This window comes from Amborella trichopoda, chromosome 8, assembly GCF_054954075.1.
Source record: "Amborella trichopoda isolate Santa Cruz 75 chromosome 8, AtrichopodaSantaCruz75HAP2 v2.0, whole genome shotgun sequence".
Classification (NCBI taxonomy): Eukaryota; Viridiplantae; Streptophyta; class Magnoliopsida; order Amborellales; family Amborellaceae; genus Amborella; species Amborella trichopoda.
In genome coordinates, this window is record NC_142343.1 from 6,738,231 (window position 1) to 6,744,154 (window position 5,924).

Consider the following 5,924-nt stretch of genomic DNA (forward strand, 5'->3'; position numbering starts at 1 on the left):
GCCCTAGGTGGCTGAGCGGGGAGCGCCATGTCTTTAAGGGATAGTTGGTATGCCCTCTGATCACAAAACGTCAGGATGAATTTTAAAATGTATGCATTATCTTTGTCGCTCACCTATCCCTCGAAAGATAGGAAACGCCAAAGAGTGTCTACTTCTTTGCTACTCACTTGTCTCTCGAAGGACAGGGAGTGCCAAAGAAGGGCAACTGTAGACATCTAACAAATTCCATGATTTTTCTAACCTTAGAACCCATAGGACCACACTATTTCAGTAGACCCCTAAACCATAGACCACCACAATCCGTGGTTTCATCCTATGATCCACACCTGGCAAATCCTCAGCTTTTAATAGTTATCCATTCTACACGTAACAAATCCCCAACTTTTAGTAGTTATCCATTCTACACCTAGCAAATCCCCATGTTTTAGTCGTTATCTATTCTACATCCTTATTAGGTATCTAAGAAAAATAAAATTGACGTCCTTTTATTTTGGGAAGGAGGTGGCACGTGGGAGACTAGGGACACCTCTTAAAAAAGTGGGCGTGTAGGTTAAAAAAAAAGGAGCTGAGAAGTGGGAGGCGAGAAGTTAGTGAGAGAGACCCAAAGAAAGAATAACCTAGACCTAAAAACCCTAGTTCAAAGCTATTTTTAGATCAGAAAAACCATTCAACCAGGCTAAGGCCTGGTCAACACTTGGAGAAAAAGAGAAAAAGAGGACACCGATTCTGATACGGGCGAGCCCCCGAAGGCTCCAGAGTCCCGAACCATCTGGTCCGATTGATATCATTTATTACTCTTTATTATTTATTTTCTACTTTTATTTCATTTTAATTATATTATATTAGTTTTTATTGCTTTTTATTTTGTGTTTCATATTCGGATCAATGCTGGCGCTACCACTGATATGAGAACAGATCCGCTCATTTATGGACGGATCTAGCCTCAAATAAGAATTTGATTTTCCCCACATTCTCTATCATCTTTTTTTAAAATCAATTTGTGGTGTTCAGATCTGAGGGATATTCCTCGGAAGATCTCTCTGATTTTGCATTGTAAACACACCTTAAAACTCATTGGAAAATGTTGTTTCATCATTAAAAAACACTCTAATTGATCATTTCTACTTCGCTATGTATGTATATGAAAGAAAAATTAAATTTTAAGTATTAATAAGAGTATATCTAGACTGTCCATTATCAAGATATTTAAATGTTCATAGATTTGCTAGATCTATAATATTTTTGGAGCTTTCAATTTATAATAAGGGTGAAAGTTACATTTTAGGGCGATCATAAGAGTTTCGGCATCTAAAATACATCTTATAATGAGATTTTGGGGTGCACCTTACCGTGATTGTTTTAGGATGACACCTTATACAAACCTTCCCATTTTTATAATGCTAAGTCTTTAAGATGTGATTGAAATATCTCTTGTGCCATATCCATTTAGCTTCTTTCGGTGAGGGGATATTACATTCAGAAGTTCTTTTCTTCTATATCATTCATGAGATTGCTATAAACAGCTACCAACGACTCTCGACCTGTTTTAGAGTATGTTTGATACCAGGAAGTTAGAAGAGGAAAAAAGAACTTCACTGTTCAAGTTTTGTGTTTGATAAAAAAAATGAACGTTAAATGAGAACTCCACACTACTGTTCATCTACCTATTATCCCGTGTAAAAAAAGTTCCGACCCAAAGGTCGGAACTTGTAATAAGAAGTTAGGTTTTGGACTTCACCCCCTGAAATAAGAAGTCAAGCTTCGCTTCAGCCCCCGATAACCCTAGCCCTCTTTGTTCCCATCTTCGCCGCTGAGCACCCTCGTTCCCATCTTGCCATCTTCGCCGCTGAGCACCCTCTCTTCGCAGCACGACCCCTCTGAGCACCCTCTCTTCGCCACTGAGCACCCTAAAGCAACGTTCTCTCTCTCCCTGAACTCAAAACTCTCTTATTGGTTGGTACAGGAAGGAACACCTAGGACTCTTCTCTTCTCAGCTCATTCACGCCCGGTCAAAAGCTTCCCGTCTCAACAACATCTAGCCATCGTCTATTTTCTTCCCTTTCATTTCAGGTAGACTTCTCCTTTTTTTTTTTATCTGGCAATTTGGTGGTTTGTTTGTTTTTTGTTTAGGCATTATTCTTCTTTGAATTTGTATCCATAGAGCGGTAATCGGCAGCCGCCATTGACTGTTCTACAGTAAAACCCTAACCCTAAATCAACGTTCTCTCTCCCCTTGAACTCAAAACTCTCTGTTGTGAGTTTCAAATCAGTCCCAAATTCCAATCTCTCTCTCTCTGTCTCTCTCTCTCTCTCTCTCACACACACACACACACACACACACACCAACCCACCATCAAACCCCCAATTCAGACCTTTAATCAGGTACTTGTTTGTTCTCTCTCTCTCTCTACACACACGGTATTTATTTGTTTCCAAATTTTTATTTTTGTTTCATGTTTTGGTGTTTTTTGTTGTTGTTACTTGTTTTTTTTTTTTCATTTTCCTTATGTTTTTGTTTTTTGGGTGTTGTGTTTATGCCAAATGTGAATTTGGGTTTACTGTATATTAGTTAATTTGCAACAATCAGGTATCCCCTAGTTTGCATTATGTATCCCCTAGTTTGCATTATGCTCTGTCGTGATGCTTTTTTTCCTTTGTTGGAAATAAATTATAATTTTGATCAAAGTAAAAAACTAGATCATATGAAATGCTGGGTTTATGATTTTTTGTTTTTGTTTGTCTCAAATTTTGTATTTTTTTTTGCTTTTGATTTATGTCTCTTCTACATGCTGCTATGTTGCTTTTGGTTGTTTCTGATTTTTTCTTTTAGTGCATTGTGTCGTCCATTTTTTTTGTAAAAGTTGAATTGGGTTACAATAAATGAGTTAATTTTTATGCTTTTTATGTGTGCCTCTTTTATTGTGTAACAATGTGGTTTGGATGAAAATTAAGATTTATTTTATTTTCTCCATTTTATGGGGTTATTTTGTGTAATATATATCGGTTGTTATGTGGAAAGGTTCCCACTTTCTAGCTTTGTGTATGTATTTTTGTTTCTGAAATCTGGAACTGTATTAATTTGATCATATATTAAAAGTTTAAAATTTGTTTTATTCAATGATGTCTCTGCTAATGGTGATTGTAATTAGTATATATTTCCTTGTTTTGAATCTAAATTATATTTTTATGGGGTTTTTATGTTTTGAAGTTTTGGTTAAATTCCGGCTTTTTTTTTGTGGGTTTTTTACCATTTTCAGACCGTTGTTTTATCACATTCGGAGTTTATGTCGACTTTAGTGCGTAGATCCTAACCATTTGAATGATATTAGGGCTTATTTGGTTGTTGGATTCTATTTGGTTTTTTGGGGCATTTTCACTTGAGAGTAGTTTTTCAACTCTTTTGATCATATAATTCTAAATTGGTAAAGTTTTCATACAACCCATATAAGCCACATTTTTTTTATAAACAAAACAAAAATCAGGATTTTGTTAAAAGTATTATTGTAACTAAAAAAAAGAAAAAGTTATATGGCTGGTTTTAAAAATAGAAAATAATAATTATTGGTCTGTAATAGTCCACAAAGAATCAATTAAAAACATTTGATTCAAATTTACATGTAAGTTTTGATTTTTCAGTAGATAATTTCTCATCTTAGGAGTTGAGGGTTCTTAGGCTTTATAATTCTATGGTGAACTCTCCTCTTCTACTCATGTTTCTTTAATAAGAATTTTTTTCATGTATTTTTCCCTCAAGAATAGTGTCTTTTTCTTTGTGCACATCAATAATTGTACATGCAACTATAGGTATTTTTGTTTGATTTGGTTTAAAGAAATTTCGTCATCCCCAAAATTTCATGAACACTGAAAGTGCGAAATCAAGGATAAGTTTTCGCGAGTGCTTCATAATACAATATTTAATGTCAATCTCTATCCTTAAGTAGTTTTAATTATCACTATTGGGTTGAGGTTGAATGTGGTTAACTTGTAACCGACTTCATTGAACATTATATTGGTTTTTTATTTGCTTCCTGCCCTTTATTGGATTTTCATTTTCCTTTGATGTTGATACTATGAGTTTGTTAAGGTTTTGGTCCAATGTTCATGTCTCTACTGGTAAAGACTCCAGAGCATTGGTTAAAAATCGCCTGAGTTGACTCTGGACTTGACGGAGTCGATTTGGATTGGGTGGTCTTGGCCAAGTGTGGATCTTTTGTGTTTATTTTTTTAGGCACTTGGAATCTTATAAAACCTTGTAGGATCATATACCAAGTTGACTTAGCTTGATAGCAAGTGTTGACTCATGTAAACAAGAAATGCATGAATTATTAACATTTTCATTTTCTTCACTGAATGGTTTCATTTGTTCCAAGTATTTCATTGAAATTGCTTTGCTAATTTTTTTTGAAATTGCTTTGTTATGCAGCTATGATGTGGGTTCATGATGTCTGATATATTTTTTCTACGATACACAACTATGATGTGGGTTTGTTTATTTCTTTTTATGCAAAGAAGAAATGCATGAATTACCGACTTTTTCATTTTCTTCACTTAATAGTTTCATTTGTTCTAAGTATTTATTGAAATTGCTTTGCTATTTTTTTAAAAATTGCTTTGATATACAGCTGTGATGTGGGTTCATGAAATCAGATTTTTTTTTTTTTAAATTGCTTTGCAATGGATGTGCGGTGCTCAATACGATGGACCCATACACATGATCCAATGCGGCAAATGAGAGCATGGGAGTGAAGAGGTCCATCCAATGGACATAGTTAAAAGAGGACTACTATATTGAACTAATGGAGAAGGTGCCATGATAAATAAATATGGGTCAAGAAACAATGAAAGTAGGCTGAAAAGCAAACATAAGTTCTTAGGACCATGTACTTTGATATCAAGAAACTTATGAATGTATCCGGTTTCGGATGAGATGATCGTAGAAGGATAGTAACCGTCAAGGTTGCTGTTTGGAATGACTTCCTAGCGGTATGTAATTATTCATTTGCACCGACTTTTAAAATGTTGACTATGTTTCAATATGAATATCGCTAAAAATAAATTATGGCCTTCCATATGCAGGAGAATGAATGGGCAAACAAATACCAAAACAAGACTTTGCCCGAGTATTCGGTGCTAAGTAAATCTGTTAGGGTGGAACGGCAGATGGGACATACAAATCCATTGGGGGTGGCGTCAGAATTGAGCCAGAAAGGCCCAACATTGCATTATCTGGTGACCCCCCATTAGAAGTCTAGGATGAATCTAGCTCATCCTCATCTGATGAGCTAGTATCATCTGGATAAAAAAGACGATGGTCTCATACTTCGATAGGAGCACATCACCGATCAAAGCAACTCAGGGCATTGAGACGTTGGCATGTGACAAGCCTCCAGTAGAGTCCAAGGCTAGGAGAGATGCCTGTAAAATTGTTGAAGGCATGTGGAAAGCAGGCGAAGTTGGTGATGATGTCCTTTTAATGGCTGCAAGGATCTTCCAAGATTCTACAAAGGCGGAGATGTTACTAAACTTGGAGGATCCAATGATACAAAATGCTTACTTAGATGACGAGATAAAATGCCTTCAATAGAGTTCTAATTTCATATGTTTAATTTTAACATCAAAGATTGTTACTTTCATTTGTAGGTGGATGACTTATGTCATTTTAATGTCAAATATTGTTTCATGGTTTGCTTTACAAATGATGACTTCTTTCATTTTTGTGATGGTTTTGCTTTATGGATGATCTTCTTTTATTTGTATGTGGATGACTTTTTTTATTTTAATGTCAAAGATTGCTTCATGGTTTGCTTTATGGATGATGTCTTTTTTTATTTGTATGTAGATGGCTTCTTTCATTTTAATGTCAATATTGCTTCATGGTTTGCTTGATTGTTGTGGATGGCTTCTTTCATTTGTAGTTATGGATC

General features: G+C 35.3%; 1 long non-coding RNA gene across 2 annotated transcripts; it reads left to right on the plus strand.

The window, feature by feature from the left end:
* The first annotated feature begins 1,333 nt into the window (after nucleotides 1-1,333).
* Nucleotides 1,334-5,696, plus strand: LOC105420778 (uncharacterized). Of its 2 annotated transcripts, none has more exons than XR_002281226.2 (3): nucleotides 1,334-2,070; nucleotides 4,424-4,983; nucleotides 5,077-5,696. It is a non-coding gene; the product is annotated as an uncharacterized LOC105420778 (long non-coding RNA). The 2 variants fall into 2 exon arrangements; XR_016039753.1 differs by having other exon boundaries at nucleotides 1,441-2,070; nucleotides 4,623-4,983.
* Nucleotides 5,697-5,924: the final 228 nt, after the last annotated feature.